Consider the following 11855-nt stretch of genomic DNA (forward strand, 5'->3'; position numbering starts at 1 on the left):
ACAAGGCAGAAAAGCATTTTTTACTTTCTGCAGTTAGCTTGTTTAGCAGACAGACTTGTATGTAATTTGGGGTCAGCAAGGACCAAATGTAATGATTTGGGGTATATACCTCCAGCTTGTAACATATGTACACAGTAAGACATGTGAGACCCATAGAGGGGTTGAATTTTGGTAAGGGGGGACGAGTTTTTATGGGGGACTATGAAGTGAATAGAGCAGAAGAGGTAAAAGCCTCTTGATAGGCATATCTTTATGGGTCCATATCTCTCTTTGTGCTAAGTATTTTGCTATGAAGTTTTGTGTGTGCAATGTTGATGCTTTGATCTACACTTTGATGTAAGTTGTTGCATGTAAAAAACAGTATAGGCAAACATCACGACACTTTTTGGGCGTGTTGCTATTTTGCTCATATCTTGAGGTAGGAGTGTCCAAATTAGATGATTTTTGGTGCATGAGGTCGGGCTCACAAAGGGCTTTACACTGATGTCATCAATCGTCATTTTTCATGACCTGCAAACATCATTATGTTTTTTGTCCACGGCTTGTAAATTGTAGATCTAGGACATTCTAGCTTCCAAAAGTGCATTCTAGTGATACCATTGGCATTAGGGACCTTGTGGGGTGTTGAGGAGTGATTTTGGAACATTTTCATTTTTTACAGCATTACGCCCTACATCATTACGCGTATTGGTGTTAGGTACCCAAGTGCTACAGGTGATGCCAAAGTGTTGGGATATAGTCTAGACTTGATTTTAGCATGTTTCCTTGCATTGTTGATGCCCAGAGGACCTAGTTTAGTGCCGGGACTCTTGTAGACGGAATAGCGTCGTGCTGACTAGAGATTTGTAGCAAGTGCTAGTTTAAAGGACTCCATGGCTTGACAACCCATCGGGGCCTCCGACTGCCTATCCGTGGTCCATACTCCCTGTATCGACAATTAGTAAAGCTAGTTGTGAGACAGATCCGCTATACTGCATAGAGTAGTGGTGACAATCCCCGAGGCGTAGTGTTGATCCATGAGACGATATTGCGCCCGACAACAAACGTTCTTAGTGTTGCAACCCACATCGGACACAGTTGGGAGGCTGATTTTCTCTAACATTTTTCATACATTGTCTAAGGTGAAGACTTCTTGTTCAAACAATGAGCTATTTTTGAAATGGGCTATTGTCATGGCATGCCTCAATGGAGTCAATGCGGATAAAAATGTAATGAGCAATAATGATGTTGCGAAGGCATTAAGACTTCATCGAAGAAATGTCACGGGAGACACTTTCTGGCTACAAACTGATAAGGAGGAGGGGTCACTTCCCCTAGACACATGTCAACGTCAACAGCATAGGACCAGTACCTTAACAATCAAAATCAAAGAAATTGTGTTTCAGTTTTGGTCAATGAAAACTCGCATCTCTCCAAACAAGGAAGATGTCATTCGAAAGGGAATCAGCAGGAGGGCACATGTGGTGTATCCGGTGCATCTCCTCGATTTACCTCAAGTATATCAGCCAAAAAATTTTCAAAGTGTGTCACAATGCTTTACTTAGTAATTTTGGGTGCCTGCAAAATCTTTGCCATGCTTTATAAGTGTCTCAAAGTGCATCACTTAGAGCCTGCAGATGCTTGAAAGCGCCAAAAAAGTGCATCTCTGTGTGCATGAAAGCGCCAAAAAGTTCTTCAAAGTATTTTAGAGTGCTTCCAAAGTGCACTAAAGTGCTTCATGGTGCTTGAGAGTCCCACAAAGTACTTTAGAGTGATCCAGAGTGCTTTCTAAACTCTAAAGTGTTTTTGAGTGCTACAGAGTGCCACAAAATGCTCTTAAATAGCACTGAAGTGCTTCCAAAGAGCCCTTAAATTGCACTTCAGAGTGCTTTCAAGTGCCCAAAAGTGCTTTATAGTGTTGCAGAGTGCTTCAAAGTGCTTCAGAGTGCTTGAAAGCGTCAAAAAGTGCTTTACAGTGCTTCAACGTGCCACATAGTTCTATTTAGTGCACCAAAGTGTCCCAAAGTTCTTCAAAGTGCTTTAAAAGTGCTTCATAGTGCTTGAAATTGCCGTAAAGTGCTTCATAGTGCTTTGAAGTGCCACAAAGTGCTTGAAAGTGCTTTTAAAGTGCCACCAAGTAGTTTAGAGTGCTTCCAAAGTGCACCAAAATAGTTTAAAGTGCTGGTAAAGTACTTCAGAGTGCTATAAAGTGCCTCAGAGTGCTCTTAAAGTGCACTGAAGTGCTTCAGAGTGCTTTCAAGTGCCCCAAAGTGCTTTACAGTGATGTAGAGTGCTTCAAAGTGCATGACAGGTTACTTGAAAGTGCCATGTGGTGCTTGAAAGTTCCACAAACTGCTTCACAGTACTTTCAAGTGCATGAAAGTGCTTTAAAGTGCTGCAAAGTGCTTAAAAGTGCCTGAAAGTGCTTCAGACTGTTCTCCAAGTGCACTGAAGTGCTTCACTATTCACCAAATCCGACTGCTCAACCAACTCCACCTCACTTTGGTTGACAAGGTGGAGAAATGACATACCTACTTTTTTTGTGGACAAAAGGTGAAGTCATATCTACTTTTGTGAAAATACACCCCGAGATGGTAGTATATAAGTGCTGCAACTAAATTTTAGTACTTTATAGTATTCTTAAATGTCTTTTGTGTCGCAGAGGGATTTGTAATGCGGTTTGACGAGGCTCATCCTTACATTAGGATGTCCCTTAGATGCTTTGAGGGTCTGAAGCCATACTTCACAAGTTGAAGGACCCAACACCTGTTGTTGTCATGAATACCATGCTCAACTTGTTTACTTGAAGGAAGGCTTGAATCAGATGTGGCATGGACCATACGGGCTACATGGAATTTCATGATTTTGCAGGTGTCTTGTGTGCAGTCTGAGTGGTGGGTGCACAACATCAAAAACCACTTTTTCATCCTTGACAGAACTATGGGAGTTTGTATTGTGTCCAAAGCCAATTGATAGTGCTTTTCACTGCAACAAATGTCTTTTGGGAACATGCACCGATTATAGGATTGAAAGGCTCGTGTTGTGCCATGTTGAAGAGAGTGATGGTATCTCTAGAATGATTGTCAAGCTTTTTGACAAGGTTCCTACACAAGAAAAGGATGAAGAAGGTCTAGATAAATGTCAAAAAGACCTCATGGTTCAACAGCTCAGTCCGATGAGTTTCATTTCTGTGCTCCGAGGGAAACTAGGGAAGTTCATCAAACACAACTACTTAGGTGGCAAGCTCAACAGTTCAAGGAGTGTTTGGCCACTTTTCCTGACGATGTAGTGGTGTTTATAGTGGATCTTGTAGAGAATGACTCCTTCAAGGTGCAGAAGAAGATCCAATCAATGCATTAGTATTCATCTCAGGTCACAATATTTGTTCACATTTCATACTTATGTGATGCACTTGGTGCTATACAAAAGATGACTCACTTCTACATCTCTGACAACAAGACACACGACACTTTGTTTGTGCAACATTGTTTTCTTTTGCACAATGAATGGCTGAAAAGACACAGCTATAGTGTCAAGCGACATTGGGTGTGTTCTGATGGTGCTGCATCACAATTCAAAGCAAGGTGGCCATTCTATTTTGTTGCATGATTCTTCAATATGACAGGTGTCAAAATGACGCACAATTTCTTTGCTTCAGGCCATGGAAAGGGTGAACACGGTGTTGGGGTATAGGCGCCTGTGCCTTGCCCGGCCGCCCAGAGTCTGGGCGCCCACTGACTTGTATACCTTATACATAGCATAAGTGTATAGGGGGCTGCTCACTCTTGGAGTCTCCCCACCCATATCTGTGTGTCGTGTGTCTCCTTCTCTCTCTCACACTCTCCGTCTGTGGTGCTCCCCGATCCCCTTCAATTGGTATCAGAGCTTTGGCTTCACGACAGATGGAGTGCTACAGAGAAGTGAGCTTTCGGCTATGGTGAGCTCGCTTTCGGTGGAAGCTTGAGATCGGTGAGTAAACACCAGATCTGTGCTCATGGAAGCTTGAGGGGAATTCCCAAGGTTGAGGGAAGAGTGTATTGCAAGTGTGTATGGTTATTTGCAGCCATACTTGCAGAAAGAATGCAGATTCTCATTTCCGCAGGTCATTTTTCGGGCCCCAAAAACAGTGTTTTTTGCATAACTTTTGCATACGGAATGCGATTTATGCAAGGTTAAGGTGTAACCTGGGGTTTTGGCACGCTCCGGACGCAATGGTGATGTCCATTTGAGCTGATTTTGACCTCTGAAATTTCTGCAGAAGCAGCAAGTTTTTGCTGCGTTTTTGGGCCAAAAACACTGTTTTTGGCATAGCTTTCACACCCGGACTCGGATACATATGATCCAGGAATTTACCTTGGGGTTTTGGCATGCTCCGAACGCGCTCGTCATATCAGAATTTTAAAATTCTGAACGCTGAATTTTTTATAGTAGCAGTTGTTTATTGTGTGTCGAGGATTTCACACATGGCTTGCTCTCAGATGTGAGAGTGATATTTGCTGCAAGTTTCCTCACAGGTGGGAGGATACGATGTATGCCTTATGTGGTTTGATGCGCAGGGAGACTAATGTGATTGCATTTTGAGCTCGACAATGTATGCCTCGAGCATGTTTTTTGGCAGTCACAGGTAGAGCAGATATTTGTGTACTAGATTTGCAGGTGTTTGCAATGATGTATGTAAAATGTGGAGATTGGTGCATGCATTTGGAGTGTGATTTGACGCGCTTTGATTGCTCATGGTTTTGAGCGTGCAGTCAGTTTGGTTACTGGTTTTGTGGCTGTTTTACTGACGAAACTCTGGCGAAATTTTCCCAGGAGTTTTATGCGCATCATTTATGCGATCTAGGTAGAGATTGCGGGTTGTACTCAGCATTTGTGTGCGGTGTTCTCTGCAGGTGGGAGATTTGTGCGTGTGTATGCATCGATACCGCACAGTGTGGGCTTGGTGATTAGCTCACAGATTGCAGTGTGATACTAGAGCAGGCGAGGCTTGTATTGACATTGCGGGAACTCTATTTTGGAGTGTGTCTCACAGGTTTTACATTGTGTTTCTGGCCATATTTGTAGACAGTTTCCAGGTGTTGTTGGTGAGGTGGTTTTGCTTTCTAGTTTGCTACATTGTGCTCATGGCAGAGACAGGTGATCGATCAGATTGTGACCTCTCACAGATGCGCGTGTTTGATGGGTCAGACTTTGCGGCATGGAGAGAGTGTATGCTTGATGCATTGACACAGCGAGGGTTGCATCGACCATTGAGTGGTGATGTAGGTAGACCTTCAAACATGTCTGACGATCAGTGGCAGGAGCTAGAGGAGATGGCACTATCTACGCTCTCTTTGCACCTTGCGGAATCTGTATATGCTCTTGTTATGTATGAGACTACTTCGAGAGCACTTTGGCGCAGATTACATGATATGTATGATAGATCTGAGTCATCACGGACTCGTGTGAGACATGTACATTCACGAGCACTCCGACAGGTAACATGTTGGTATTGTGGTCATTCTGGACACGTTAGACGGCGCTGTTTTCGTCGTATGCGACATCGTAGGAGACATGGCAGTCTCAGAGATGTATGTAGTGATGCCATGGACTCAGTTGCTTTGACAGTTGAGGCACATGTAGTGTCGGAGTATACTAGTGACGGGGATGTCACTTTTACCTCGAGCTATGCACGAGATGCTATACATGTGGATAGTGCACTCCCTTCGCAGTGGTTGCTAGACGCAGATGCTATGTTTCATGTCACGCCGCATCGTGCATGGTTTTGTAGCTATTCTAGCGGGATGCTTGGCAGTGTACGTTTGCCTGATGGATCGGTGCATGCGATAGCAGGTGCAGGAGATGTGAGACTGTCATTACCGAGTGGTGCATCTTACTTGTTACGACATGTGCGCTATGTACCAGATTTGACAGTGAGTTTGATCTCGATTGGTCAGCTTAGAGATTGTGGATGTCAGATTTCGCTACGAGAGCGACATTTTGTGATGCATTTGGGTTCGCTAGTGATTGCGAGAGGTGCTAGGAGTGGTACATGTTACCCATTGCATGTGGATCACGAGAGAGACGGTGTTGTCTCTGTGATCATGGAGCCAGGTAGAGAGCGAGAGAGCAGGTGAGTCTCTTTTGCTCATGGGTTGCAGGGTACTTTGCATGGAGTGCAGAGTAGTGAGCTCGTTGTGCACACAGTTGGGGCACGACTTGAGCAGTCACACAGAGAGGTGACAGAGTCAAACATGCATGCTTTGCTAGTGACTGAGCAAAGCAGAGAGTCAGTTGTGCGAGATACTTCTATGCAGGATAGACAGGTAGAGCGGTCTTGCTCTAGTGAGTCACGACAGGAGGACGTTGTGCAAGAGTCTATGCATACGGAGTTAGAGCATGAGAGCTCTAGTGAGTCACAGCAGATTGAGTGGTCATGTTTGCAGTGGATGATTGCAGAGGAGGCTGAGATGTCAGCGATTATGTAGTCATTCCTTTCTATGCTCGACAGTGAGCATGGGGATATAGTTGTGCAGGATATGTCTTCCAGCAGACACCTAGAGCAGCTGGTTTGCTCTGAGGTTGCACGACAGGTTGATGCGTCTTTTGCGGACAGTCAGGAGATGCATGTGGCTGACACGCCTTGTCGGTCAAAGATGCCTATTGCCAGGGATATATATGTTGATGCATGCTCCGTAGAGCTAGCAGGGCCCGCTAGCATTGCATCGGCATTCGGTGGTCTCATGTATGAGATGCTGATCTTGAGACCGGATATCGCAGCTGCAGTGGGAGCATTTGCAGTTGGGGTTGTCAGTCGTTTGTTGACTGATGATGGCATAGTGCACGAGGGAGATATGCAGGTATTGCGTACATACTTGCAGTACGTGTGCGGTACGTCTGGTGGTGTATGGACTTACACAGGAGCAGGACAGCCGGATGCACACGATCACAGCCAGCCAGTGGGCATCGGTTGAGAGCGGTTTTCTCTCACCTTTTGTAGTCTTTAGACTAGGTTCCCTTGCTTAAAGGCACAATCGCCTTTAAGTGGGAGGTTGTTGGGGTATAGGCGCCTGTGCCTTGCTCGGCCGCCCAGAGTCTGGGCGCCCACTGACTTGTATACCTTATACATAGCATAAGTGTATAGGGGGCTGCTCACTCTTGGAGTCTCCCCACCCATATCTGTGTGTCGTGTGTCTCCTTCTCTCTCTCACACTCTCCGTCTGTGGTGCTCCCCGATCCCCTTTACACGGCGGGGCTGGTGCAGTGGTCAAAAGAGACCTCACACAAGAGCAGTTGAAATCTGACGGGTGGGAGTTGCTTAATGCTTCAAGCATTGTTACATTCCTCAATGCAACTCTCAAAAATAAATGCCCACAGATAGGCAAGAAGGTCGATCCTACTTTCTGGGAGGTCAAGCTCTATGATGTCGATAGAGTTATAGAGTGGGATTGCAAGCACATGACGGGGTCTCGATCTTGGCATTGTGGCAATGGCTACAGTCAGATGGATATGCATGGACTAAGGCACATACTGCTCTCTTGCTTTTGCGGTGCTTGCATCAAAGGTCAATGGAGGAGATGTGCCAACAAAGATCATGTGCAGGGGTGGGTATACTTGCAAATACAACCCACAATTATTATGGATGAAAGGGATAGAGAAGCATCAAGCGAGGATGGGGATGAATACGCCCCCATGTATGCTGGTCACCATGATGACCTGAGCGATTCCTTGATGATTGGCCAGAACTTTGCACTGACTGTAGAGAGGCATGTGCAGACTTCTACATCTTGAAATGCACCAACACAATGCTATGCACGCTCACACAATTTTGATAGTAAGCATACATGATATTGTGTATGCTATAGTTAGTTATTATTGTTAGCATACATGGTATTGTGTAAGGTAGTTAACAAACCCAGTTGTGCTAGTTAGCATACATGGTCCTTTGTATTCTATTTAGCATACCCGATTAGGCTAGTCAACATACATGCTTATGGGTATGCTAGTTAGCATAGGGGATATGGTGGCTAGCATATTGTGCTTAATTAGCATAACCCCTTACGCTATTTATCATACCTACTCATGCTGGTTAGCATAAATGCTACTGTGTATTCTAGTTAGCATACATGTTACTTATGCTATGTATTTTGGTTAGCATATTGACTATGGTGTCCATTATACCTAGTTATGCTAGCTAGCATACATGGTCCTTTGTATGCTAGCTAACACACCCACTTATGCTAGTTAGCATACATGGTATTGTGTATGTTAGTCAGCATACATACTATGCTAGTCAACATAGTTTGTATGCTAGTTAACAACTATTCTATTGTGCATGCCATTCAAAATACACAACAGTTACCATACATGCTTATTATGCAATGCATGCTAGTCAACATAGTCTGTATGCTAGTTAGCACAGTGGGTATGCTAGCCATGTATTATAGTTAGCATATTGGGTATGTGGCTAGGATACCTGGTTATGCTAGCTAGCATAGTGTGCACTAGCTAGCATAACCAGTTATGCTATTTATTCTCTGTATGCTTGTTAGCATAGTTTATATATGCTACTTAGCATAGTGTATATGCTGGCTAGCATACTGTCTATGCTAGTTAGCATACATGCTCAGTATATTGGGTATTCTGGGTATGTTAATTGGCATATCTAGTTAGTTGTATGCTAGTTGGCACACTGTGAAAGACTAAAAACATGCTATTTATGCTCGTTAGTTTAGTTTGTATGTTGGTTACCATAGTGGGTATAGTGGCTAGCATACACAATATGCTAGTTAGCACACCCAAGTTATGCTTGTGTTGCCCCAAAGAGCACCCATGATGACATGATTGACCTTACGAAAGGTGAAAAGAAAGCCACTCATTCACGTGCTTGCAAAAAGCTATGTTGAACTTGTCTTGTGTTGTGCCAAAATTTTGTAGTGATAGCAAGATGCACATCTTATGATATGTATCTCTTTGAATATTTATAATGGAGAAAATCTTGTTGGCATAATTATGTCTCTGTGCAACTATTCAATATTTTTTTCTTGTCCTTTATGATGTCTTCATTTGCCACCTTGACTGTGTCGTAGGGAAAGATAAACTACAATCAATTGCCTTGCGCATGATATAAATTTTGCCATTTCATTGGAAAAGATACGAAAAAAGGCGTATCGCCAAGGCTAGATAGCTAAGACGAGAAACATATGAGATTGAGAATTGCCTAGACCTCTACCTTAAACACCATAGGAAATTTGATGAGTACTGAATTTTGTTCATCCCTCCGAGGAAGTTATTTTTGCCAAGTGGTATCCTCCGCCAGACCCAATATGGGTGCCCAAGCTATTGGCTGATGAGAATTGCACTCTAGTTCTTGATTTGAATGGCCTATTGGTTAAAGTTGTAGAGTCAAAGCATGTTGAAGCTCCTCCTAAATATGCATAGGAAATGATATAGTATTGTATGCAAGATAGGCGGTACGTATTTTGTCGCAAAGACAACCACCAATTTTTGGATTGGTACGTCCCATTTTTCCATGTGTACATGGAGAATCAATATCTAGTGTAAAGTAAATTCAATATTAGATGCAACATTCAAACCGTAGTGGGCAAGGATGGCATGTGTTTTTGCACAGGAGCATTGTGGTAAGATGTCTCGGCTAATATGTAATAAGCCTGTTTTTAGATATCATGGGCTTTTAAGATACTCAAGCAAGTTGGAGATATAGCTTACAAAGTCTCTTTACTTGCACACTCTCATATTCATCCATTTTTTCATCTAAGTCATTTATATAAGCGCTTGCATAGGGATGACAATGCCAATGACCAACAAATTTTGGTCGATACCTCCAATCCAGCCCCATGAACTCGAGCACATTCTACACTATCATGATTTATGTACTTGTCATCATGTGCATCATCAAGCATATTAGTCAAGTGGAAAGACCGACCTAAAGATCGTGCCACTTGGAAAACATTGGTGTTCTTAAAAAGAAATTTTCCACTTTTGTTTTTGAGGATCCGCAAAAAATCTTGGGGGTTCTGGAAAGTTGTTGTATGCATTGTCCATATATTAATACTACTGAAGAAGGTTTGAAGATAGTGCTAAATCATATTGCCTTAAGAACATTGAAGCATTAAGTGAAGAGTAGAGATATAACCTTCAAAACCTTGTTGAGATGTGTAATTTTGGAGGCCTTGACCCCATGGCCCTCAATGTTCTTGCTACTCAATTAGGGAGGAACCTCTCCTCCTGGAATTTTTTTGCTTTAGATCTTTCAGAAGGTTTAGATAGAATACATAAGTTGTTCATAGAAAACTTGATAAAACATTATTGTTCTTAAGAAGAAATTTTTCACTTTAGTTTTCAAGGATGAAAAAACTTTTCAAGGGGGGAGTAATGTAAGGCCAATGGTCAAGTTTGAAACCAAGCTCAAGGGTTGCCTCAAAAGAGGCATGAGGCTTGAAGGAGAGGATTTTTTCAGAGACTAATGTCTCACATTCAACTTAGGACATTGCTTTATCAAGTGATCATTATCCTTGCAAGAATGACAACACATATTCTTCTTTCCTTTTTCATAGGAATTCTCATACGAGTTGCTACCATGATCAGAAGCACTAGACACAGGTGATTGCTACTCATAAAAGAACTACGAGAAGTGGTTGCATTTTTTTAACCACCTCCTCTTTGAGCAACAACAAAAGCCTACTCACTGCATGCTGATTGCTACTCACAAAAGAACTACAAGAAGTGGTTGTATTGTTTTAACCACCTCCTCTTTGAGCAGCTACAAAATCCTGCTCACTGCATGCTGTTTAGCCTTGTTCTTTCTTGAAAATGACTCCTGTTAGCAGCAATGTGCATAATGCATCAAGCTTAATAGCTTGAGGGTTTCCTTGGGTCATAAGTCTCCAAGTACTGGCAAAAGTCTAGTAAGAGTCTAACAACACATCTAGAATAGTCTCTATACAAGTGAACTATAAAAAGTAATCACCTATGAAAATGAGTTGCTCATTGGTATCCTTGATACCATCAAGAAAAGTTTCCATGTCATCTTCCTCTTGCATAACCTTTGACTCCATCTCTTTATATAACAATGCAATTTTAGTTTCATCACGGCTTACATATGAAAGGGTATGTTGTGATGGTGGAAATGTTAATGAGCCTTTCCATTAGGAAGTGAATGGGGTATAGGAGGGCCTCTTTATTTGGCAATTTAAGGAAATGCTTAAAGCTTAAGCCAAGTTTTTGACCAAGCCTAAAAGAGAGGGAAAAAGGCCTATGCTGAGATTTTAAAAAATGCATTTTTATAAAGTTTTATTTGAACATAGTCTATTTTAACTCAAAAGAGTTGTGGGTAATAAGTGAATTTTATAATGTCTTTTCTCCACCCCTTTCCTCTCTCTCTAACATATAAAACACTCTCTCTCACTTAGTTCTCATTAAAGGAAGCACTTTTTAGCTCCCTTTGCAGAATTTCCACATTCTCTCTCTTTTCTCTCTAAAACTTGAGCCAACTCTCTCTCTCTCTCTCTCTCTCTCTCTCTCTCTCTCTCTCTCTCTCTCTCTCTCTCTCTCTCTCTCTCTCGCCTCCCCTTTTATCTCTTGTCACTTCCACCTCCCAATCATTGAGATGACATTCTATGCTGCCTACTTCTGACAAAAAGTGCAGATCCTCCAAGGTTGCAAATTTGCTCTCTCCCACTCTCTCTTCCATTAATATTCTCTCTCTCTCTCTCTCTCTCTCTCTCTCTCTCTCTCTCTCTCTCAAGATTCTCTCACTCCAGCTCTAGGTGAGAGCAATGGGAAACTCCATTACCTTTGCAACAACATTTCTCTCTCTGAAGCTCTCATGATCTCTTGTTATGTTCCAAGTTGAGTGGCATTTGGTAGGAGACTGA

The sequence above is a fragment of the Adiantum capillus-veneris genome, chromosome 23 (genome assembly GCF_014529385.1).
Source record: "Adiantum capillus-veneris isolate H3 chromosome 23, ASM1452938v2, whole genome shotgun sequence".
Classification (NCBI taxonomy): Eukaryota; Viridiplantae; Streptophyta; class Polypodiopsida; order Polypodiales; family Pteridaceae; genus Adiantum; species Adiantum capillus-veneris.